This window comes from Desmodus rotundus, chromosome 12, assembly GCF_022682495.2.
Source record: "Desmodus rotundus isolate HL8 chromosome 12, HLdesRot8A.1, whole genome shotgun sequence".
NCBI lineage: Eukaryota > Metazoa > Chordata > Mammalia > Chiroptera > Phyllostomidae > Desmodus > Desmodus rotundus.
Window position 1 is genome coordinate 6,567,264 of NC_071398.1, and position 25,284 is coordinate 6,592,547.

The 25,284-nt window shown below is 46.2% G+C and overlaps 1 long non-coding RNA gene across 1 annotated transcript in view; it reads right to left on the minus strand.

Moving 5' to 3' along the window:
- Positions 1 to 4,451: 4,451 nt before the first annotated feature.
- LOC112296677 (uncharacterized) overlaps positions 4,452 to 25,284 on the minus strand; it is a 108,111-nt gene continuing 87,278 nt past the window's right edge. The window contains exon 7 of the long non-coding RNA XR_008425680.2: positions 4,452 to 4,537. This is a non-coding gene — a long non-coding RNA (uncharacterized lncRNA). The remainder of the gene's footprint in view (positions 4,538 to 25,284) is intronic.

The window sequence follows — 25,284 nt, forward strand, 5'->3', positions numbered from 1 at the left end:
GGCAGAGCCCACACTCTCCTGTACCCCCCCACTGCTCGGGCTACTCCACCATCTCCCACAAGCCTTAGGAGCAGCTTATGTTCTCAAACTTAAGGGCAAAAGTCTTGACAGCCCGCATAGACCTTGTTTCCTGTGTGACCAAAAGATCTGCCCTGGGTGCTTGTTACTGCTCAAGAGTGCTTGAGAAAGTGCAAGTCCTGTGTGACTTCCGGCTCTCCCCGCTCCTTGATTGTGGTAGATGAGATTACTGCTTGGGAGAGCTTTCCCCCGCCCCTCATTTCCCTTGTGTTCCTAGAAGGAGTACACTTCCCTCTGCCGCTGATGTTGGACTTGGCCCTGCTACTTGCCATTGCATCATGGTATGTGAAGTATATACCTCCTAGTCCTTTGACATAGGGCTTAGTCACGTGACTTGCATTGGCCAATGGGATGTGTTAGTGGTTTTGTTATGGTCGGAGCCTTAAACTTGTTTGAATGACTGGTTTGTGTTCTTGCACCTCTGCCGTCACTATGAGAAAAACATGTCCAGAGTAGCGAGTAGCCCCTGGCCCAACGGTGATGAGAGGCCTGTTGGGCAAACATAACCTGCCTGCAGCTTGGAGTCAAGCTCATCAGAGCCCAGAGGAGATCAAGAAAGCTGCCCCAGCCAACAGATGTTCCAGCAACCTAAGGCACTGTCATCTGAAGTCGCTGGATTTTGAAGTGGTTTGTTACAGTTATTGTGGCAACGAATGACAGGTGTCGTATGTCGTAGGCGTGAGGCCTTGGACGAGTTAATGTCTCTGTGCCTCAGTCCCTTCATGTAGTAAAAGGACATGATAGCGGAGCCTCCTCATGTCCACGTTGCTTATCATAGTGATCAACACAGAATAAGGAGCTGATAATTGTCATCATAGTTAAGAGCATGAGCTCTTAACTGGACCCATATGTTTTAGTCAAATTCTGGCTCTGGCGCTATATAAGTTTCTGCTACAGATTGGGGGATTGAGGAAGAAAGTCAACTGTGGGAGTAATTTTAAATTCAAGGTCATGTCTATATTAGCAAAGGAGCCCAGATCTGAACCTCCTTGTTCAGTTATGTACCCTTGCTGTCACATGTCACAAAGGTCACCGACAAGGGCCTGGTATAACGCTCAGGATGCAGATTTACATGGCTCCTAATCTCAGAAGGGTTGCAAGACTTGGGAGAGATGGGGTAAGGCTCTGGGAGCTAAGAGGAGGTGCCTGAAGCAGGGCAGGGGCGACAGATCTGGGGCTCATCAGCAGCCGGTTCCAGGGCCAGGCTGTAAGGCGCAAGCTGCTCTCCCAGATTCCGTGGAGTGAGAGGAGTGGAGGACCACTGATGTTTGCAAGAAGCTTCTGGAAGCTTCATCCCAGGGAGATGAAAATCCAGCATCAGCTAATGGCCCAGAGCAGGATGGTGCCTTAAAGCGCAGAGTTAAAAATTCAGAGTCACAAGGAGAGAAGGTCCCCAAGAGAGCCTTCAGGACACGCAGGGTGATAAGTCTGGGCTGAGGTCTATAGACAACACCAAGACTGGGCATTCAGACTTCGAAGCAGCACAGTGCAGCAAGGAAGACCTGGGGCTCTGCCAGACTGCCTGAGGTTCGAACCCTAGATCTGGTATTTACTAGCCGTGTGGCCTTCAGAACGTCTCTGAACCTTAGATTTTGAAGGGATATTAGGAAAATAGGGATATTAATAGAACCTATGTTGTCAGGCCCTTGTGAGAATTAAAATCACTAAATAGATGAAGCACTTAGAATGGACTGTAGTAGTATTTATATTATTATTATTATCATTATTATTACAGGCTCACAACCGCATACGTGAATCCCTTGAGCCAGAAATAGGTGTTTTATAATTCAGAATTGTTCACATTTGAGAAAAGAAATACAGTGTATGCATAAAACTGCAGCAAAGTCTGGGCTGCATTCTATAACCAAAGACATAAATATTTATGTAGTGAAATGTATGCATATTTAGATCAAATAAAAACTATAAATAGCTTTGTGTCAGTTCAGGCCAGGTTTTGCTACCATACACAATTTTTTAAAAAAACAAAAAAAAGCAAAACAAGCAAACAAACACTGAACCCTCCAAGTTTCCGGAGCTTTGGAGGATTTGGGAAGTGCAGAGAAGGCATCGGGCTTGTGTGGCTGCAAGTGAGAGGAGGCTGCGTAAATGTGTCCAGCCAGGAACAAGGGACAGAGAGCAGTCTCCTCCACCTGAGCTGGTCAGGAAAGCTGTAGGGAGTGCAGAAGGACTCTGAGCTCAAGAAGGATTGCTAAGAACTTGTCACGAAATAATCTATGGCAGGATTGTGAAGAGCCTTGAATGCCAGGACAAAAATATAAACTTAGTAATGAGTAGGAGACTGATTTCCCTGGGACTGAACTTGGTGTCCCAGGCAGTTTCTGCCTCCGTTGCAGAGCCTAGCAGGTGAATCAGAGGAGGGTGGTCTGGAGTTACGGCTGCATGACACATGGGCACCTTGCTTCAGAATAACCTTCCCTTCACTGTCAAAGTCTTGCTCCACAATGTACTTGTTCTGGGACATAGTTTTCCCATCACCACTGGGGCAGACGCAGTCTGCTCCCTGCCCACATCGCCTCAGCATTCACCTGCAGGCATGGAAGGCTGTTCACTGAGAACACCCGCAAATCTCTGCCAAGGGCCTTTTCTGGCCGCCCTGGGCTCTGGCACAGTGTACACTGAAGGGGTGAAGAGGTCGTGCCTTCAGAAGCAGCCTGTCAGCCAGCGATGGGCAGGACACTGGAGAAAATACCTTGGTCCTTTCCCCATTTGGCAGGAATAACCCTGAGGCATGTGCTCCACTGCCCCCTGGGACTCCCCAGGGGGAATGGGTCCCCCACACCCTCCACAGAAACTTCCCCCTCAGCCTGTGGGGGCTCCCTGCCCCCTGTTGTCTTACTGCTCCTCACACTGAATCCATGTTTCTGGTGGTCACTGGGTCTCACCTTCCAAATAAATTAGTGGTGCTTGAATTGCTGTCTCAGGGTCTATTTCTGGGGGAATCCAAACTTAGTCACGTGGTCAGGAGTAGCCTCTTCCCTGGACTGCCCCTTGATGTCTTGGCTCATGGTTTCTACCAGGAAAGGCCAAACTCCCCGAGGACAGGAATTTCTTGTTTAAAGATTTGATTTATTTATTTTTAGAGAGGGGAAGGAAGGGAGAAAGAGAGGGAGAGAAACATTGATGTGTAAGAGAAACATAGATCGATTGCCTCTTGCACATGCCCCAACCGGGAACTGGGCCCACAGCCCAGGCCTGCGCCCTGCCTGGGAATCCCACCAGCGACCTTTCCATGTGCGGGATGATGCCCAGCCCACTGAGGCGTGCTGGTCAGGGCAAGGACGAGAATTTTTAATTCACCTTCAAATCCCCACAGTGCATCATAGAAGGTAGACATCAAGCAAATATTCTGTGGATTGACTTGGAAAATTGGGTAAGTTGCAATTACTTTCAAGTAGCTAAAGATCACCAACAACTTCAGGGGTTCAAGCTTAGCTTCTGGGTTTTAATCATTGGCTCTGCCACTGACCAGTTTGATGACCTAGAGCAAGTCACTTCATTTCTGAAAGATCTGGTCTCTGTGTCTATGAAATGGGGATAGTGAAATTTGCCCCTAGAGCTGGCTGGAGAAGGATGTGAGATCCAAGCTTGTTTCCTGGCTCTCCACGTTCGTCTTGGCTGCACACCCATCCCATTCCCAAACATCTCCTGTCTTCACTCCTTGCCTATCCTTCACCAGTTCCTCGGAGTCACGGTCTTGAACTTCCCTCACCTACTTACTGAAATGGGTTCAAGGCCACACGTATATCATCGACTGCATTCCATCTCCTAAACGGAAAACCCCAACGAAGACTTGTGGCGATGTGTTCGCCTTTCACCAGCAGTCCCCAGCACAGATACGAGCATACACACACCCAAACACATAGATCTGTTCTTCCCAATGAGCCCTCTCAGCTCCACTGCTCTCTCTCCACCCGGACGCCAACGAGCGCTCTGCTTGTATCATCGAGATGACACTGCTATCGCCTGGAGTGAGAGGATGCCTGAGCTTGGACCGCAACAATGCGATCTTCTCACTCAATTATCACCACCCAGCTTTTCCTGCAGCATCACGGCACGCTGGCCCCGGGCTCAGCCCTTGGGTGCCGGGAATAGTCCAAGGAAAGATCACTCCCACGATGCTTCCCGTTTGAGATCATAAACATGGAACAGACACCACCTGAATGACATTCTGCAGCCAAGTGACGGGCAGCACCCATGTACTATGTGTGTGCACATGTAGCACGTCTGTGCACACATGTAGGGTGCATATATCCATGTAGTGTGTATATGCATATGTGCATGTGGAGATGTGTATTTTTACAGGCATGGATCTTACCTGTCTCCCTTTTCTGATTCTCTTCCTTCAAGCAAACGTGGGGACAGAAGGCAGTTTTGATAGAGTAGAAAGTGTCAGCGCTCCGAACATCACCGTCAGCTCCCCGCGCCTCAGTTCCTCTACCTGTAGGGAGAAGTGAGAGTCAATGTTTTCTAAGGATCCGTTTGCAAAGATCTTGAGTCTAGAAAGTTAAATTCGAGAAAAGTCTGAATGCAGAAGGAGTGCACCATGTGGTTTCACGATTTTTCTTTTTAAAACACCCAAGTGAAAACTGATTTGTTAAAAAACAAACAAACAAACACAAAGAATGATGCTATGACACCCACCATGCCTTCTTTATGAACTGGGGGGATTCCTTTGAAAGCCAACAGGCTACAATGTTCACAGGTCTACTGTACGGGCTGGTTTAAATTCAACATTTTGAATGGGGTAGAAACAAACGCAGCAGTATTTGACCAAGGACACACTCCTATGTCAGTTTAATGCTCCAGCTGTTTAATCAAAATATGAATAAAAGGGCGAAAACCCAACAAGGAAAAATATCATAGTTGTGGGATTCAGCAATTGCTTCCCCATTGTCAACCAATTACTGTGTAATTTTTCCCTGTGACTGAATAACTAACTGTTAGCAAATAATGAAAAGGCAATTACAGCAGCGCTTTGTTCCTGTGACTCTCGTCGTTTGATTCTGCTGTAATTATCGTCAGAGCCGGGGGTGTACTGCAGCATGGAAGCCGCACCAGTAAAGAAATGGAATGGGCCGGTGCGTGCAAAATGGCAAATGTCGCAGCCACCTCCCTCGGCACTGCTGGACTGCAGAGATGAAAAAGATCAGCGGAGAAGCTCTCCATGTGGGTTTTACAAATTCTCTACCTCAGGCTGCTGTGGCATCGGCGGGGAGTGGGGGCCAGGCAAGGGCGGGGGCTCCGGCTGAGACTGAGGTGCGAGGTTTGTTCTTTTTTGATGTGTGTGTGATTCCCGGAGGACTGTGCCTTTTTGCCACAGTCTGGCTAGAGCCGACTCGTGGGACTCTCCTTTTAGCCTTTGCTTCTCATTAAGGGTCTCCATGCTGTCTCATAATGGGGAGTGGCATAGCAATGATGCATTTTATGGGGTTTGATCCTTCTTCAGAGAGGAAATCTGCCACAAATGGACAGATGTCGGAGAGAGAAAGTGACGATGGTGCCCTCTTTGTGCCGCTGCGGGGTCCTGGTTTTAGAAGCTTTCACTGACCATGTGAGATATATTTATTTTTTAATCTTATTTTTATGAACCAGACACTGTAAAATAAGGCCAAAGAGATAGAGATACGAGGTCTGTCCAGAAAAAGTTTGGCCAGTGTTAATGGAACAAGAACCATCTGTGCCACATCCATGTAGCCTGACAGCCAAGGAGAGGGGACTGGAATGCGTGTGCGTGAGCAATGAGGACTTCACTGTACTAGTCAGTGGGGGTGGAAGATACCGTTGAGTGAGCATGTGTACTGTGTGGCCGTTGCATTCAAAGTGACTGAGCAAGTAGAGCAATGAATCTGCATCAAATTCTGCATTAAGCTTGAATATCCCTCCACAGAAACTATTCAGACGATTCAGGAGGCTGCAGCTATGGGCCACTGGTGATTGGCAACATCATCACGACAATGTGCCCGCTCATGCATCACATCTCATGCAGAGTTTTTTGGCTAAACATCAAATCACCCAGGTGACTCAGCCCCGCTACAGCCCAGATTTGGTGCCCTGCAACTTCTGGCTTTTCAAAAAACTGAAATCACCTTTGAAAGGGAAGAGATTTTAGACCGTTGATGAGATTCAGGAAAATATGACAGGGCAGCTGATGGTGAATGGGAGAACTGTGTGAGGTCCCTAGGTGCCTACTCTGAAGGGGACAGAGCTGTCATTGTCCTATGTACAATGTTTCTTGTATCTTGTGTCTTCTTGAATAAATGTCTCTATTTTTCATAGTACATGGCTGGATACCTTCTGGACAGACCTGTATGTCCCTATATTTTTCTCTCTTATTTATTTAATAAACATCCTGACTGCCTACCACATACAAGGTACTGGGCTAGGCTGAGGAATCAAAGATGAGTGAGATACAGTCCCTTCTCAGAAAAGGCTCCATCTTAAGGTATTTTCATTCCCAAATAAATATCTCTGCATGAAAAGCAGTATAGCATAATGGGAAAGTGTATAAAACTGTATGTTTGAGGATCTGGATTCTATTTCCAGCTCTACAACCTAGTAACAGTTGTATCTTGATGTATCAGTCAGCCAGTGCTGAGTAACAAACTACCTCCCAAACTCCGTGGTTTAAACAATCACATATAATTAAAGCTCATGCCTCTGCAAGTCAGTGGGAGGCTCTGCTTTAGGTTGGGCTTAGCTGGGGTGTCTTTGCTGAGGAAGCCTTTGCTCCACATGCCCTCCCTGGAAGGGCAGGCCAACTTGGACTGTCCTTCTCCTTCATAGCAGTGTCTGAAGAACCAGAGAGTACGCAAAAACATGCAGGCCCACACACCAGGCACATACTCCACTTCAGTCACATCAGCTAACACCCTGGTGACAAAGCAAATTACATGGGCAAACACAGAAGAATCAAGAGTCAGGGAAATATACTCTACCTCTCAATGAGAAGAACTTCAAAGACGACAAAGGGAATGGACACAGGAGAGGTGAAGAAGGCTCACCTCACCTGCTTGAAAAGGTCATTGGAAGGATAGAAAGGAATGCAGAGCATTATCATGTTTTGACAACTATAAAGAACGATAACTATGTAAACTATCATTGTTCTTATTGCGTTCTACTTATTTTTATGTCACAAATATTGTGTGATTTTTTTTTTCTAGACCAATATAGAGATTCTCTATAAACTTCCAATGTCTTTAAGTGTAGTCTTCGGGTATTCTTTCACTCATCAGAGGTATTAAAATGGAAGTCGCTTTTAGAGTCCCTTCTTTCTTGTTTTATTTGTAAAACAGGTCACTTCTCCAGGGTCCTGATCTGATTTGGCGGGGGTTGGGGGGGTGGCAGACAGAATCCCCAAAGCTATTGTTCTTGGTTCTTCTGGCAGCCAGCCAGCCATGAGACTGCCCCGCCCCCGCCCCGCCCAGGTTTAAGGTGAAAGAAGAAAACATTTATAGGCCAACTCAGGCTGTTTTAGCTACTACTGCCCTTGGGTTATTTCCATAGCAAAAGGCAAGCAGGGTATGAGGATTTGGTTAGTCATAAAAAAATCAGCAAGGATATGCATTCTCACAGGACAGGAGAAAGGCAGATTAGTAATACCAAAGACAAGGGTATAATAATAATTTTTTAAAAACTCAGAGACTCAGACTAACCTGGGTTTAAATTCTTGCTCTACCACGTAATAACTGAGAGCGATCCCGTTTTATTTCTGCTTGGAACACTGTGGTAAACGTTTAGGCTACACATACAGGTGTGATGAAGATGAGAATTGCGGCTAGCTCAACCCAGTCTGTTCCTGTATCCGGTATTCATTCATCCAGAAGGAACATAGGTTTCAACTCCCTTCTACAACCCAAGACAACATTCCATGCATCTAGCCCTTGGGGCACTGAGCTGATCTGCAAAATATTTAGATGCTTTCTCTCTTAGATTGCAGGCTTTTATTCAATATGTACAATTCTAATCAGAAATATTTAAAAGTGTGTAATACATTTCCCCACCTATTTTTATGGGGTATAGATCATCTTTTAACCAAGCTACAGTTATTAATAACTACATTGATCTCTAAAACAGCGATGTCCTTGAGGCTACTGAAGTATGTAGAGGAAGCCGATCCTGGACGAAATGCCCTAGGCTGCTCTGTCTTCCCCATGCCTCGTGTTTTCTGTTACTTTTTATTTCTCTTTCAATACTCAACTTGCCGCTGCTATAATTGTGTCAGCTTCTATTAAGCCCTTCCTGCCCCCCTCTAAATGTGTGGCCTCTACTTTGCTTAGGAATCGCCACCCCCAAGACCCTTAGTGATGTCTGTAGAGTAAGCATAAATAGGATCACTCTCTGTGAGGCAGTTCTGTGAGCCAGAGGGGCTTTAATCTGTCTGCTTTGGTCATGTAGGTTCTTCTTTATTTCCTTCCGGTTGGAGTGGGCTGGACAGAGGGTGTACTTACGTAGTGCGTCCCTGTGTTGGTACACCCCACCCCAGGTCTACCTTGACCCTCAGCACTGGGGAAGCTGAGCCCCACGGCCACTCAGGCTCCTCTTCCAGTTGAGTTGGATCGATGGGAGGAGCCAGGGGGAGACTGGAGGGTGGGAGGAGAGAAGAGTTCGAGCCATAATCTCCTATTCTTCCCTTTTCTGGGCTCTGCCCCTCGAAGGAGCTCCCACCCTCCATGACCATGGTGCCTGGCAGGTGGCCTCTCCTACGAGGCTCCAGGCTTCCCTGGCTCTGGTGACACCACTCCCCCGCCTTGCTGCTGGCCGCTGGGCCTTTCCATCATCCCTCGCTCACCCCTTGAAGGCTACCCCACCCTTGAAGTTGTCCCTTCGTGAAAGACCCTTGAGTGGTCTTTCTGAGTGGATGGTTTCCTTCTAGGCTCAACTGAAGCGCTCATTCATTCAAGAAGCCTTTCTTGAGCACCCACTATGTGCCTGATGTTAGGGACAGATGGGTGAACGACAAAGAAAGTGCTCTTTCCTTCAGGCAGCTTAAGTCTAACGAGGGAAGACACCCCCTGAGCGGCAGCTCCAGGGAGGAGAGGGAAGCTTTGAGGGCTTCTGACTGTGGCAAACTGGCCCCCGGGTAGGGAAACGCAGCTATCTGCATACTCAGCTAAATAAAACCTCCCTCCCCCAGGTTTCTCCTGCCTTGGATCACCATGGACAATAGCGATTCCATCCCCACTCTCCGAGCGAGGTGGGGGAGGGAAGGCGGAGCAGGCCACACTTGCTCTGAAGTGAGGATAGGAGCCCCGAGTCACGTTCAAACTGGAAACACTCTCGATCTTCCTCCACCCCAGATCAGACGTCATTAGGTTCTTCCAAACACTTCGTATCTTTTCTCCCCTGTTCCCCAGAGAACACGCCGCATGCCATAAAATAATAAGGCTAAATCTAACGGTAAAAGGGAAGACATCATTACCAGATTAATACATCGTGGCAAAAATTCACATTTCTGATAGATACTTAACAGTGCATTGGTGATTAAATTAATTGCACGTGGCGAACAGAAAGATAGCCCTTTAATGCATGTTAAATATTAACAATTTGAGATAATAGGAGTCTACACGTCTCCTCTTTACAGCTTCTTTTGTCCATGAAATGTACTTTTGTGTGGAAGGAAGAGATAGTTGGGAATGTGACCGTCCTCCCCGATGAAGGCCGGCACTGCTCCCCACAGCTCCGGGGCCACCAGCCATCAGGTTAATCGTAAATGACCGGAACCAAATGGATTCAGGCAGCCGTGCTGACTACTGACTTTAAAAGTTTTATATATCAAGCGTCTGAATGCCAACTAAATCAAAACCTTTCAAGGCAAATCAGAGGGCCAGCGGCCTTCTCCCGGCTTCTGCCGAAAGCTTTGTTTCACCTTCTCCTCCCAGTACTATCAGGAACCAGCCGCTGCGGCGGTCAAGTTCAGCTTCATCTAAGGGCGTCCATCCACGTTCCATTATCCTCAGCAAGCCAGCTCATCACCTTTACGTTGAGAACAGTGTGGGGGGGGTGGGGGGATGCGGGCAAGGGGGAAGCCAAAAGGAGCAAAACAAACTGATTGATTGCAAACCCAGCTATGATGTCAGCACGAATTAATGTTTCCCACAGGCATGCTAATCAGCCCCATGACATAATCACGGCTACTGTTACACCGGTGGGACTTCAAAGTTGTTCCAAAGATAACAGAACCCAGCACTCGATGCCCCAGGAAACTTCCACTGCGCTTTTAGATGTTTCATAAAGTTACCGATCTTTTCAGGGCTGGGGGAAAACAAAAAAGCTGAAAGGAAACAGAATATTGAATTTGGGATGAATCAGGCCTGGAAAGTGAGTTCACTGCAAATTCCAAATGTTCAAAGAGATAGTGGCAATTAAAAAGCTACAAGAGGTCGCCGCTGAAAAGCAGCCCAGGGCGAGCTTTGCTAAGGCAGGAACATGGGCACCATTCCCACTCTGGGGGGAAAATATGTCTGTGTGAAAAGTGTTTGTTCACAGGAGCAAACGAACCCACAAAAAATGGGCGAGACGGGAGAGTGTGGAGCTCCAGGTGTGCTTCTCTGTTCTGACCTCTACGAGGTATTTGTCTGTGGGCCAGGTATTTAATATCTCTGAGACTCAGCCCCTTGTTAAAGTGGAAGTAATTGTACCTACCTCGCAGTAGACGTGGGGGGACTAAATCAGGGAATGTCTTCACAACACGGCATCAAAGCGGGTGTTCAGGAAATGCCGCTCTTACTAGCACTGTCAGTAAACCTTGGGCATTGCTGCCCGCTGATACGCTGTTGCTATTACTGGCAACACTAACATGCCGCATGCGCCTGCGCTGTCCTAAGGGTCCACACACACCACCTTTTAAGTGCTCACCTGCCTTTGAGGTGGCACTGTTATGCCTAATTTACGGACGGTGAAACGGAGGCACTTGTTTAAGTTACCTGCTTGAGATAACACAAAGATAAAGCAGCTGGAGTTTGAACACATGCCATCTGGCTCCAGTCTGTAGCCTTGTCACTACTCCCTCTGTGTGTGCACACACAAGAGGAGACACACACAAAGTGCGCTCACACCCAGCATACACCCTACCTGGGCAGGAGGCCCAGCAGCTCCATTCTCACAGTATGACCTTGAGCAAGTCACTTAACCTCGCTGAGGCTCGGTCTTTGATCCGTACAATGGGAGCATTCACAGAACCTAGAGGAGGAAAGAAATGCAATATCGAGTGGTCGGTGCAGCGCTAGACGGATCTGGTGCCAGCTCCCATCTGTTTGGCCTCACCTCTGATTTCAGCCGGGGCTGGGTGGACAGTGGCAGGCAGGGTGTGACTCATTTCAAGATGAGAAGCTGAGTGTCGTGCAGCTACGTTGGGTGAGTGCCCCCCCACACACACACACTGTCAAAGCCCTGGAGAGATTGCTCAGTGCTCCCCACTGCACTGCTGGAATGTGCAGGGAAATTAAGCCCTCCCAGGGCAACCTTCAGCCAATGGGGACTGACCCAGTGCAGAGATGCCTCAGTCCCCACCTATCGGGTGGACACGCTGGCTGCATTCCCTACACCTCCCAGGAAGACCCTGTAGAATCGAGTTCTTATGGCCAATAGCAGCCACCTCAATCGTGCCCCGCAATATCGCTGTTCTTCCTTTGGGTTTTTATTCTCCCTGCCCCTCACTGCTGCATCCTGAGAGCACTTTCTAAATAAGCCAGCTGCACCCAGGTCCTTGTCTCAAAGATCGTTTTCCGGGGAACCCAAGTCACCCAGGGTGATCTGTGAGTTCACTCTAGGGGCAAGGCCCCCCGTCATAGCGGCATGGAAGGACGCATCCTGGGTACGTCTCAATGCACCACTTACTGTAGAGTAGCAGATAGAAATGCAGGGAGAGGGAAGGGGCAGAAAAGCAGCCCATGCAGAAAACACAGGTGCGAGCTAGAACAGGCATGGCATGCAGTTTGCTTGGACAGAAATCAACCCGCTCACATTAGGCGAATATGTTTGTGGAATCAGATGGAAGAATTCTTCCCTGTCCTGAACAGCAAGCCCACGAGCTACCATCACAGATAATCCCGCGGACTGCGGTAAATGTTGTTTTAAAAACAAAGCATGTGTGTACGCTGTAACAGCTGCCCGAGAAACCCTCCGTACGGCAGGTGGAGGCCTTTCGACTGCTGGGGCGGAAAGAGCAGACGAAGGTCACAGCACACCAGGCGGAGCCTCCCCGAGCCTCAGTTTCTTCATCCATACAGTGAGCCCATCCGAACGTGTCGGGCACAAAGGAGTAAGTACTGGCCCCATTGTGTCGTAATGCAGAGAGTCAGTGTAGCCAGCAATCAATCCAGTCTGAAAGAATAAATATTATAGCCAAACTTTTTCAAGCAAAATGATAGACTGCATCCGGGTAGCCATTTCTTGGAAAGGCATTCATAAATAGCTTCCAACAAACAAGGATTCCAACTCAACACTGCAGGGCCAGGGAAGGGCGTGGGGGCCAAAGGCGGAGGGGTTGGACGCGTGATTGTACATTTTGACATTAAATGAATTACATGGAAATTATATGCAAATCATTATGTAAATGTGGCATATGTTGTTTTTGAGTTAACAGCTTGGACACTTTTAATAATTACTGCATATTTCAGGGTGAATTAAGAGCCCCAATAACCTATATTTAGGATCCACTTCAGATGAACAGGATTTAATGGCTTTTGTTTCTCATAGTAAGTGGCTCAGGTTTAGAGAGAAACTTGAAATTCTCTCTCTTAGCCCTATCAAGGCCACTATATATTATTCAATATTCTTTTGATGGCAGTGGTGATCTGTGACAATTAATAAGCACATTAATGCCAAAAAGCCTTTGAAAATATGGACTTCTCAAGAGAGCACCGCTTTATCTTATTTTATCCTCTTATACCCCGTGAACAGATGTAAGAGATTAAAATGAAATATCTTTCTCTCTATTGCATTATTCTTCCATAATTGAAGAAAAAGAAACCATAACATCACCTGATAAGATGTACCACCACTGATACCATTGTTCTGGAACACCTCTAACTTATTTCTTCATCGAAGAAGGAGACACCAGCCCTGGCCTGGGTGGCACAGTTGGTTGGAGCGTCCTCCATAAACAGATAAGTAAGTCACGGGTTCGATTCCTGGTTGGGGCTCATGCCTAGGTTGTGCGTACCTTTCCCAATCGGGGCACATATAAGAAGCAACTGATCGATGTTTGCCTTATAAGCATGTCCCCTGGTAAGGATTAAAAAAAAAAAAAAGGAGACATAAGATTTTCTGTTCTTTCTTCTCACTCTTGCAATACCTGCTAAAATGTTTGTGTTCTGAGAAATCTCAGCCATCGCCCATGCAGAGTCAGGACAGCTAGTGAAGAAGGAGCTGGCAACCTTGTTTGAAGACCTTTATTTCTGGGAATATTTCAGACTAGAGAAGCTGAAGAATCTGATTACAAAACCTGTGGAACTGAAGCTGGCACGTAATGAACATCCCTTTAAACACAGCAAAGCTGAGCATGCAAAACGAGAAAAATCAGGGAGACGACTGCGGAAGGTTTAAAACAAAGATGCACTTGACATCTTGAGAGCTCACGTTCATTAGATGACAGGGTAGCTGCCCCTGGGGTTCCTGGCAGCCACTCTGGGCCGGAAATATTACCATCACACACGCATAGGAGTTCAGGCTTGTGCAGACCTAAAGCCAGGACACTCAGCGACAGGGTGGACTAGGCAATCTCCTCTTCAGAAAATATGGTTAAAGAAGCCTGACTTCAGATCCGGGCCGGAGTTGGTGGGGAGGTGGGGGAATGTCTGTATCTCCTGTGAGAATTCACAAGAACAAGACTATTCTTACTCTGGTTTCAGATTCCTCTGGAACCCACAGTTGAGAAGTCTCAGCTGGGAATATCCTCAAGGGCACCAGGCAGACATAAACAAGCCCCCTAAAAGGACACACTCCCAGACTAGCCCCTAGAAGTTTCTCTCATGTAGAAGGAATCACATTGTCGCTAATGATGAGGTCACAACGCAAAATTAGAAAACACAGGAAAGAAAGATCAGCCTCCTGTGGACCAAGAAAAGCTGGGCCTCAAGGCTTCCCTTCCCGCATCCAGAGAGAAAGGCTGATGGCTGACAAAGACCTCCGCGCCGCCTGGCTATACAAATCCCGCTGACTGCTGTATTCCCCCGCCCGTAATCATGGCTTCTGGTGGAGGACCCCCCATCATCTCCATGTGACGCATCCAGCCAAAATAGAGACAAGGGAAAACTCTCATGTTTTCGCGGCTGGAAAAATGACCATGAATCTCAAATCCCCAGACCCTTCCACGGGGGCGAGCCGCCCACTTGGAAGCCCCGCCGTCTGTACCCAGGGCAGCGTTCAACACCGGAAGTGCTGCCCCTCCTAGAGGGTTCAACCTGAAACGTCAGACTGACATTGATGAAAAGTTTAGCAGCCTGACAGGTGTTTTGGACAGAGCTTCCACTCTACTCTAAAACAAGCCCCATCTCCTTGGCCTGTTCATGAGGACCTTGATGATTTCGCTCCCATCTCCCCTTCAGCCACATAGCCCAGTGCTCTGGGTAAACTAGATAGAAGCTCTCCCCAAACTCGGGCTGCACCTCTCCATTCTCTGTTGGGGATGCCTTTCCCTATGCTCCCTGCTCCCAACTTCCATATCCACACAGTTTGTGGCTACTCATTCCTTGAGGCCTAACTCGAATGCCTCCTCCTCCAGGAAGCCTTCCTGATTTCCACTTCCAGAAGTGACCCCACAAGCTTGGAGACTCTACCACACTCTGCCCATGCCTCGCTTCCAGCCCTTATCACAGCCCACCTTCTGTTTTAACTACTGATCCACCTGCAGCCTGGAGCTCCGGAAGGGTGGAAGGAGACTCGAATAATTTGAAGAACTATATAAATCAGTTCTGAGATGGGACTACAGTATCACAGAACAGTGCCTGTGCAGCAAAAGTGGAAGCACTAATGTGTCCTCAGGTCCTTCTCTGCTTGACCAGAGCGTAGCTTGCTGGGGGCCATAAATAAATGATGTTTGGAGCAAGGTGATGTTTCCAGTATTTCAGTCATTTGAGTACCAGTTTAACATCATTTCTCTAACTGCATATGAGCTATATAATTATTCATTCAACAGTTTTAAAAATGGACTCACTTTTTAAAATCTAGATCGATGTATTTTAAAAGGACATGTTTCGTCACTCCCATAAATAGGAAATTAGTATCACATGGAATAGAAAGAAAGTTGCCAAACACAGACAAGTATGAAAACAGCCATACTATTAAATTCTAGTTGGACATAATTGCTTGCCCAAAGCTCAGTGCTCGAGGCTACTGTCTCTTTATTAAAAGGACGAGGTTAACAAATGTTAGGTGTGAAAGGCTCAACATCGGCAGACTGAGAGGCCCTGCTTCACATAGCCTTGTCGCCGAAGGAGCACACCAAATATCTTAGTCCCCGCTGATTCCAAGTTTCTTAGAGCACCTCGCTGGGAGGGCCTGAAATCGCCTTGTCTGTTTCCCGCAGTGCATGTCTCACATCCGGAGGCAGATGTGTGGAGCATGAAAGGGATGCTTGTTCCTGAATAAGTGAGACTCAAATTTGAACCCCAAGTCTACCCCTGAATGGATGAGTAATCTCAGACTATCACAATGCCTCATCAGCAACACAGAGATAATACACCCACCGCTCTGGAATATGGATGCACGAAATACTCGGTCGAAGCCTTCAAGTGCCTGCTAACTTAGTATCAAGCACTTATTGGGTGAAAATAAACTCATGCTACGATTTCCACTCCTCATTTGATGATCTCATGACACCCCATTCTTTTGCCAGAAAAGGGACAGAAGGGCTCAGACCAACATAACATAATGGTGGGTAATAGTGTGTTTTAAGGGCAAAAGAGGCAGAAAGAGAGGACTTAAAAGAATTTATTGTCTTTATCATGCAAATTAGTTGTACCAAAAAAATTAGAATAGAATATTTGTAAGGAAGAGCAAAAAACCATTAAATAATAACTAAAGACAGAAAAACCCATTTATACAGGAACTAAACCCAAAAGTAATTGCCCTGGGATGACTCTGACACCCTGTCAGATGGTGTGAGTCTTTTCGGCTTCTGTCATCAGCTTCAGTCCATTTCCTCTGAAAAGAAAAATCAGACTCCCACAGTCCCACAACATCTCAGGGGCCTGGGATCCAGCTTGAGAAACGCTGTGTGGGGAGCCTCAGGAATCGTTAAGTTAAAGTAGGTTCGCTGCTTAGTGGTGAAAAGGATGGTCAGAGGCCTTTTCTTAACGAGACGGGATTCTATATCCTGCAAATGGGAAAATTGCAGCATTGGAAAATCTAGACACTTGAACCTGACCTTGACTCTGCTCCTGACTTCCCTGATGACCTTGGACAAATCCTTTAACATAAATTTTAGCTTGCATTTTCATCACCTGCAAAAAGAGATTGGACTTCTTCAGGAGGAAACTGTTTGAGTCCCATTTAAATCCAAAATTATGTGAAATTTATTTTCATTGTATTTTTGTTGAAAAGCTTGTGACATGTTAAGATATTTAGAGCCACCCATGTTTGCTGTAAAACCAGAGACATGGAACCCTGATGTCTCGAGGGGCTCCCGGTCCCAGAGGCAGCACATGTTAAGAATCCCTGCTCTTTGGGAACCAGAACAAATGAGACAGTGTTGAGGGGTGAGCCAGATGGCTTAGCTGGACTCGACTCTGGATTTCTTTCCCTTGGGTCAAGTACCTGGTAAGGTTTCATGGAAACCTCTCTGCCTGGTCCCAGCTGCTGGAATGAAGGGAAAAGGACATGGCTCACACCCAGACCGGGCCTCAGGGAGGGGCAGCCCTGCAGTGCCAGGGTGGCGGTGATCACATGATCAGCCAGCTGGTGGCACCCAGAACAGGGACTCCATGGTCACAATGGACGATCCATACAGATCATCTTCCCATGCCATGGACAGCCAGCCCTATGGAGCAGGATTTGGTCTTAGTTAGAGATGCTGGGTTTCTTTGTATGAGCTCCCATCTATAGGAGAGTGGTACTTTAATGTCTGTACTCGTCAGTCTTGATGCTAGACACTGTGCCTTCCATGCTGAGTACCTAGAGGTGGCCAATGTGTGTGCCTATTGAATAAAGGAAGCAGACAATGAAACTCCAACCCTTGCTAATACAGGGGCGGGCAAAAACTAGGCTTCCACTTGTAACACAAATAAACAATACAATAACTAATAAGTAATGATACAAGAATCAACTCTTTTGCCTACTCACAACTATAAACCTACCTTTGCCAACCCCTGTATTTGCCCATTAAACAAGAATCAAGCACCCAACTAGTCACCACACAAAGAGGAATGAATTTTCAATGTAACCCATAATGTGGCCAGTGAACAGACTGTGGTTTTTCTGCTTACGGAGTGTTGAGACTATAGGAGGGTTGCAAACAGAAGAGTATAATTTGTAAGGGCTATTAGGCTTGAGCAGTGTGGGTATAATACAAACACAAAACAGGAGAGAGAATGAGAAGAATGTATACTAATTTTTAAAAGACTTTTATTGATCATTAGAATTGGTGGTAGCAGCCCTAGTATTGTTCTGAATCTGTGTGTCATTCGAAGTAAAGTAAATAAGTGATACGAGATGTTCTGACTTTTATTGTCCCATGTCCCTGAGGACCGGGATTCTCAGCGTGACAAAGAGGAAATCCGACGTGTTACAGAAGAGGCTAAGTTAACTTACAAACACAGACCAATAACTGGAGTCTTGAATTTGAAGTAGAAACATCAGTATAAACTCAAGAGGTCCCCTGAAGAGTTCTAAAAATAACTCTAGCACGAAGAGCGTGATCTGGAAATGCCATTTTCCACAAACAGAAGAAACTTTTCTTGAAGGAACGGCTGGTCCTATGTCAGGAGCAGGACTATCGAAGATGAGTCAGGGGTGTCTTGTCATACCAGAAACCCAGAGAACTGAAAAGGACCCGCAAGCCAATTTGGAAGAGGCCAAGAGTGGGACGATTTAAGCCTCAAAACAAACAAAAAAATTGCGATTGGTTGAATCCCATCAAATATGTTTAAAGTTTTCAGCTCATAATGACATTTTGTAAATAAACATTTCATTTCAGTTTACAGAAAAATTGTGGCGATAATCCAGCATTTCCATGTGCCCCACCGCACTTTTCTCTATTGTTAACATCTTACATTCATATGGTACATTTTTCTTTGTTTTCTTTTCTTTTCTTTTCTTTCCCTCCCCCTTCTTTTCATTTTCCTTTTCCTTCCTTCTTCCCTCCCTCCCTCCCTTCCTTCCTTCCTTTTTCTGATGCTCAGTTTATTTCTCTCTTTTTCTAAAATGACAATTAATGATAATATTTTAAAAGACACTGACTGATCACCTTTAGGATGATAGGGAGCAAGTTCATTATCTTGAAAATTAGTAACTAGAGGGGAAGAATTACACCTTTATCCAGCCTTCCGTATGTAAACGGTGCTACTGGATGATGAAATAGACATGAGAGCAAGCATCTCTTTGCATTCATATTTCTATCAAATAAAAAATGATAGTTAGGGTGCCACCATTTTACCAACTCAAATGAGTAACAGATCTAGGCATTGAAAGAAGAGAGACATTGAATGTCTCTCTTACAACCACGAGAGAGACACACCTACTACGCGCTTCCCAATGAAAGAGGGCACCACCAACTATATTCTTCCCACTCAAATCAAACCCTAGTCCAATCCAGCCTCTGGGTCCCACTGCAAGGAAAAAAAAAAAGGCAAGTACAGCAACATGCCGAAAGGCACTGTGAATTTACAGTCAGCAAAGTCCAAACTGTGGAAACCTCTGAGGTCAAATACCCTAAGTTCTTCAACAGGAATAGTTAAGGAATAGAAAAGGATGGAGAGACAACCTATCGATTAAGAGAAACTTTTAAGAAACATAAAATGCCTTTAAATCAGGCAAGACTAAACTATGGTGTCCAGGGATGCCCACTCAGCTAATAAAAGGGGAAAGAAATGCAAGAAAGGATATAAAGTCAGGGCAGGAAGGATGCTGGGATGGGAATGCGGCACACCAACGGTCTTCCGGGGTGACTGGCAAAGTCCTATTTCTTGATCTGGGAAGTGATCGCAAGGCTATTTGTTCCGCAATAACTCTTTAAACTACGGATTTTTGATGTGGGGTTTCGTCTATGTCTTATTTTACTTTAGAACAGTTACCCAAACACAGAGGAAGAAGAACGAAAATGGAGTCTTGGGGAAAGCTCGAGTCCGTGATAAGCAAGTTACATACACTTATGAGTCAGGAGTAGTAAGTTAAACATTCTCGCGTCACCTGGGAGCCAACAATATGGGGCTGGGTTTACACAGCACTCTATAAAATACACACAGGCCATTGCTGCTCCGAAATTCTGAATGGACCCTTTGTTGCACCTCATTGTAATAATTATTCAGAGAAATTAGCAAGCAGAGGGAAAAAAGAGGAAGGAATTAATGCAGAAAAACACCCAAACTTCAGCAGCCTACCCTCCTGTTCTTGCCAAAATCACTGTGAGAGATTTTTGAAAACTCCGATGAAATTGAAAACGTCTCCCGCGCAGATGATCAAAGCCCTTCCTATGGGCTTCCACTTCATAATTGAATCATGCAAACTGCTGGGAAGGTTATACCCAACCTGCGTTTTCTGTGATGTTAACCTATTATTCCTGGGCCCCTTGTATACTTATATTATTCTCAAAGATATCTGTAAATAGTCCCTTACCTTGCATCTCGCCAATCAAACAAACATGTACAGGAGAAGTTGAATGCGCAAATAGTCTCTGCTCATATATTTGCAGTTCAAAAGACTGGCCCACAAAGGGGAAAACTGGAGTTGGACTTTTCTCTTTAGAAGTGTTTGGATATTCATAGGAGCAGAGACAAAAGCATCCATTGCCGAGGGAAGACACAGCAGATTTATATGCTGCGGGCAAGCCTGCGCTGCTGGTTTTCTCTCTGTGTGTGTGTGTGTGGGTGTGTGAGACTGGTCATAATTTTGCTAGACCTTACAGATGCATAATAATTGGGATCTTTTTGGAGGTAGGAAAATCCATACTCTAAATCCAAGTAGATTAATTTCTGTTAAAGTGGATTAGTCTTTTGAATGTAGATTTAACCTGGACCTTGGCCAACGCCTTCCATTTTACAGATGGGGAAAACTGAGGCCTAAGGAAATGAATGAACTGTCCCAAGGTCAAATAGCAAGATAGTGGGAGTCAGGATTTGAATGCAGAGTTCTTGACCTGTTTCGATGGCTTCGAAGGAAAAGTGAACTAGGAGATGTTTGTTAAGTATCCTGGGACTGGGGGAGGGGTGCGGAAGCAGTTAAGAATTTCACTCGTGGAGTGAAGGGAGGGATATGGGATAGCTGTAATAGCATAATCAATAAAATATATTTTAAAAATTAAAAAAAAAAAGAATTTCATTCGTGTGGGCTGCTCTTAAGACATGGAACCCCCAGGGAATGCAGAGAGGCGGCCTCACTGGGATCCGAGATGGAGTGAGGAAGCCTGGGACCCAAGTTCAGAAGGGGTCCAAGGTCCGCCTTATAGGAATCGCGTCGCCTGGCAGTCAGGAGCTGAGTGGGACCATGAGGTGCAGCAGGAAATAGAATGAAGCCAGAGGAAGAAGCAGCCCTGCCCTGGGTAAAAGTATAGCGCTGGGAAAGAAATGGAGTCCCAGCCAATTCCATTCTCAGTAACGACCTGGAAAGAATCCTGAATTCCGTAAGCTCTTAGGTGGATGTTGACCAAGCTTGGGGTCAGCCTGCTGCCAGATGGAATTATCTGGAAGACCGGAAGAGAATATTTCACCAGCCTCCTCGGGTTGCTGAAATCGTTTTTGGAAATCCATACTGCAGAATTATGACAGCTTTCTGAGACCGTGAACTAAACAAATAATTTCACCTCTGTCAATATCATATGATTGTCCTTCCACTCCAGGATGTCCAGAGAATAAAATGTTATCGGTGGGAAAATTGCACATATTAAAATATTTCCAACTTTAATGTTGTTCCAAAGGAAACGACATCATTTATTTCCCTGTACTTTGGAAGCGGCCAAAAATCCCTCCAGGCCAGAACCAAAGAGCTACAATTAGCCAACTAATTTGGACAGATGCGAGAGGGTCTGTTTGCCCGAATCACCCCAATAATTAGAAATTTGTAGACCTGGCACCCCAAAGAACATCATCAGCCTAAGCCTGAATCTTGGTGGTTATCCTGCTAAAGGAGACAATATATTACACTATGTAATTTGGGGAGATGGCCTTTATTCTTATTTTTTGACATTAGATCGATTGGAAACTCGTGGCAGGAGAATTCCACATGGGTAAGGGAGAAAAAGATCCAATTAAGTAGGCAAGGCTAACAAGCTGCCTGAGCGAGCTCTGAGGCATGCCGGGATATTACATGTCCACAAAGAAAATATTAATTTTAAGCTCAGAGAAAAAATAAAAACGGGAACTTAAGGGAGGGGGAGCACAAGAAAAAAGTGTCAGGATATTTATATAAACTGTCATTCCTGTGTTTTCAGGAAGGCTCATGCCCTCTGAACAGTCCATCAACACTGTCTCTGATCACAGACCTCGCTCTGATTGAGCAGGGCGATGTCAGCCACGGAGAAAAACATGCGGGAAATCTGCTAGCCATGTGTGTTGCTCCTGATGTCAGCTTGTAAGGGAAGAGGGGAGCGGCCTCCCATGTGCGCATTTCCCCTCCAGCTCCAAGAAGGGAAAAGAGCACTGTTGGCTTTTGAAAATATATGTTTATGGTTACTGTTGTCGTTATTGTTGGTGGTGATGAGGAGGAGGAGGAAGAGAACACACGGGAGTTCGTGTTAGCCCAACATAAATACAACAAGACCAGCCGGTGCCCGGGGACCTACGTAACCCCAGCAACACGTGGAGAAGTACCAGTTTGGTGGTTTAACTTTGTATTTCTTACCAGCGGAGGGCCAAAGACAGGCTCTTTTCTTGAAACACTAGGAATTCCTTTTCCCAGTCTTGCCTTAAAACTTCTTTCTTGACAAGGGATAGCATTCAGGATGGCTTCAGCCTAAGAAGACAGGGAGAGCTCCCCCGTAGCAGTTATGGCTAGGGGGTCCCGTGTGAGCAGGTATGCTGGGGGGCCCAGAGAACAGGGGGGCTGGTGCTCACAGCTATGTTCTGGTGGGAGCTGTGTTAGTGCTTCACCTGGTGACACTGGGCTAGTCGTTGAAGCTCCGAGCCTTGGTTTTCTACGGAATGAAAAGTTTGGCTTCAAGCAGTCCTTGTCATACTGTAACATGCATACAAATCATGTGGGGGTCTTGTCAAAATGCAGATTCTGGTTTGGGAGGTCTTGGCAGGGACCTGTGATTCTGCATTTCTCATGAGCTCCCTGGGCGATGCTGGTCGCTGGACCACTCCTTGAGCCGCTAGGGGTTAGATGATGTTGACAGCTGGCACAGGCTACTTCTGCCTGCCCAGTTTCCAAAGATTAGGGAATGTTTGCTCTCCAATAAGCCACCCGCTTTTCTTTTGGCGAATCACACTTCCTCCCTCTCTCTTAGGACATCTCGGTGGGGTTGATTCTGATCCTAATCCCAAACTCCAAGAATGGGCCCATGTCTGAGGCCTAACCAATCAGGGCACTCCACCTCTGTGATTGGTTCATACAGGAGCACATGACCCAGGGCAGGTTAACATAACACACAGGGCTTTTGCTGCTACAACTACTGTGCGCTGCTCTCCTCTCTGGGGTTACTGGACTATAGCTAGGAGATTAGTCAGGGCCTTTAAGAAATCATGTTATCATAGTATGATAAATCCTGCCTGAAAATAAAATTAATAGAGAAGAAAGCAAAGCTGAGAGATCCGGGGACATCCTAGATACAGCCATGCCTGAAGACAGATATTCCCAGCTTCTTAAATAACACAAATCAAACACAAATGTAATGGCAACAAACTTAATATGCATGGCAGCTGCATTATCAATAATTTTAACCACTTTTTAAATATGGACCAGAAGTCAGCAACTTCTCTATAAAGAGCCAGATAACAAATATGTTCGGCTTGCAGAACGTACAGCCTCTGAAGGAACTGCGCGGAGGAATACCCTCTGCTATGTAGCACAGAGGATTCATCAACAGCATGTAAACAAACAGGCAGGGCTGTGTTCCAATAAACTTCAGTTACTAAAATAGGCATCCAGCCCGCAGGCTATAGTTTGCCAGCCATGGTCTAGACAATCAACAAAGCCCTGATGTGTAGTACTTGCCAGTTCCTGGAGTGTAGAGACCCCTACCACGGCCGATGTCCTAATGTCACTGAATGCAGAGCTGGAAAACGATAAGCCGCCCCCCGCCCGTCACATCACCGTTACATAGTATACTTCTGCTACAGGCACACAGTGGAGATAACTTCAGGCATCCAGATAAGAGTACAAGTAGCGCACTAGTTAGAAAGCGGAGAGTTTCAAGTATTGATCTCCTTTGTCTTGATATCATTTCTCTGTCAGTGTGCAAAGTTTACTTTGTAATAATAGCTTAACCCCATTTAAATAATAGTCTAACCCAGTTTAAAAACCTGCGGAAAATGGAGCAGGCGGCTTTATAAGGGGCAGGCGAGCTGGTTCCCAGGAACCGCAGAAGCCTCTGTTACCAGGAAATAGTTCAAAAGTGAAACAGACACACCAGGATCCAAAGATATCGCAATGGTAGATCAAAGTTTGGGAAAGGATTAAGGGCCTCTTTAGGAACTGCAGTTTAAAATTCCAATGTCTGAGGCAAGTCCTTTTTGAAATGGTAATGCCTTGTACCTGAGTAGAAAAGACAATTAAGATAATGTGTTAATTTTCCCCTCGAATCTGACAGTAATATTTTGATCCTGTTAATTATCGGGAGAATAGAAAATGTATATAATGTGACTGGGCTGTGCAGAGTCGACATGCTCTCTGCCTGGCTAAGTAGACGCACTTATCCTATAATTAGCTGCTTGGAATGCAATCTCCATTCCTGCCTAAATGCGCCCACGAAAACATAAACCAACGTGGCTTTTCAGGGCTGCGCCGATCTGGTTTCCCCCCCTGGGAAAGCAGCCAATGGTTATTTACTAAAACATAGCCTCCTTTCAAAACCATCAGAAAATAGCAATTCGTTTGCTAACGATTCCTGGCAGGTGAGGGCTCATCGATGCCTTGAGAACAGCAAGAGACCATGTCATTACGGTCCCAGCAGCCTGCCTTCTCCAAGGGGCAAACTCATGGATGTCCCTCACTGAGCACTTCAGGGAGAGTTCAAGTGGCATCTTCATGGTGGGCAAGCCAACCCTACGGGGGAGAAATGCAGGCCCCAAATCATTTTCACAAACTGGCAGAAAGGGCTTTCCAAATAAATACGGTTCAGACCTTACTTTCTCCCGCATGGAAACTGTGGCCAGTTTAGTCATGCATTTCACACGATGTTTTATATTTACTCTTTAAAAAAAAAAAAAAAAAAGAGCATACTCCACCACCTCTGCAGGAAAGCGTATAAAAGAGGGGAGCACTTCGGTTAGGGTGATAGCCTTTAGTTGGTTAAATAATCATAAGCTGTATCGACCCATTGTATTCGATGTGTTCTATAAAAGCGTAAAGCATTTCCGCCTTGTTTATTCACATGTGTGTCTGCTCTGCTCTGGCATTCTAAACAAGCAGGTTGGGGTAAAAATAACATCGGGCCGGCGGTCAGAACATTCAGGTTGAGGTTCCAAGTCCTTCTGTTTCTAATCTTGGCACCTTGAACAAGGCATGTAAGTTCCCTGGCCTTCAGGTGTCCACATCTGTAAATAGGATCCCTGGACCATCGAGGCCACGCTTTCTAAAACACTGTGTGAGGGAAGGAACTGCTGCTTCTGCCTCCAGATCCCTACACTGCGGGCCTCGTTCATAGCAGATGCTTACAGAGCTGCAGAATGAATGAATGTGGGCAGGCACCCCTTCCGTTAATAACCTTCAGACTTCGGAAGAGGCTGGGAGCATAGGCCATGAGATCATACACTGGGGGGAGGGGGAGAATCTGGAGGCCTGGGTTCAAATTCCTCCTCTGTTACTTACTCAATGGCTGTGTGACTTGGGTGAAAGGACCTATTGTCTCGGTGCCTCCATTCCTCACCTGTAAAA